The sequence below is a fragment of the Octopus bimaculoides genome, chromosome 20, assembly GCF_001194135.2.
Source record: "Octopus bimaculoides isolate UCB-OBI-ISO-001 chromosome 20, ASM119413v2, whole genome shotgun sequence".
In the NCBI taxonomy this organism is placed as follows: Eukaryota; Metazoa; Mollusca; class Cephalopoda; order Octopoda; family Octopodidae; genus Octopus; species Octopus bimaculoides.
Genome location: NC_069000.1, coordinates 14,884,649 through 14,885,680, shown reverse-complemented (window position 1 = coordinate 14,885,680; position 1,032 = coordinate 14,884,649). Strand labels below are relative to the sequence as shown.

Here is a 1,032-nt window from a genome sequence, read left to right as displayed (position 1 = left end):
CGGTGACGCCTCAACAGGCTAGTCACCAGCCAGTGACGACTCAAGGAGAACGAAGTCTGGCTGACCAACTACAACCTTGGCCAGAGGGAGAAATGAAGTTACTGTCAGCCACTGTGAGACAACGTCGCACACGCTATAACTATCACTAGCATTTCCTTTTCTCTATAACACTACCATCTCTCTCTATATATAAATACTACTATGAGAAAGTGTACATACAGATACAGGCCGAAATTCTTTACCTTGTATGCTTTACATACAAACTGTTATACTATTGCACTGGCCTACCCGTCGTGGTATGGCAACATATAAAGTAACGGTAAATAATTATTTCTATAAAAATGTTGATCACCTTCATCGTTCATCTTATAACCAGTACAATTGGTAAATAACAATTATTGTTACCATTGGTAATCCTGCGACATTAACATCTTACAACCGTTACATATAGGAGCAGGAGTGGCTGTGTGGTAAGAAGCTTGCTTCCCAACCATATAGTTCTGGGTTCAGTCACACTGCATGGCATCTTGGGCAAGTGTCTTCTACTATAGCCTCAGTGCAACCAAAGCCTTGTAAGTGGATTATATGTATGTGTGTGTGTTAAGACTAGTCCTTCAGGTGATGTAAAGCACTCATGAAAGTGCCACATAAAAGCACCCAAGACACTCTGTAAAGTGGTTGGCATTTATGAAGGGCACACCCAGCTATGGAAACCATGCCAAATCAGCTTACCAGCCCTGGTCAAACCATTCAACCCATGCCAACATGGACAATGGATGTTAAATTAGCATGGAAGGCAGATGTTAAACAATATATATATATATATATAGTTTTAGGGAAAAGAACCAAGTTTCAAGACTCATCGATGAAAATCCACTATCACGTATAGAAAAATTAATAATTAAAAGCACAATAAATGAGTATAATATAATATAATATAATATAATATAATATAATATAATACAAAGTAAATATCATAAGATAAAGATATGTTTTTACCTGTAATTTTGGATTTTGTCCCTAATATTATAT

At 36.9% G+C, this 1,032-nt stretch overlaps 1 protein-coding gene across 1 annotated transcript in view; it reads right to left on the bottom strand.

Moving 5' to 3' along the window:
* The window catches only part of LOC106873321 (protein phosphatase 1 regulatory subunit 12A), a 231,579-nt gene that overhangs the window by 196,746 nt on the left and 33,801 nt on the right, over positions 1–1,032 (bottom strand). The window lies entirely within an intron of this gene.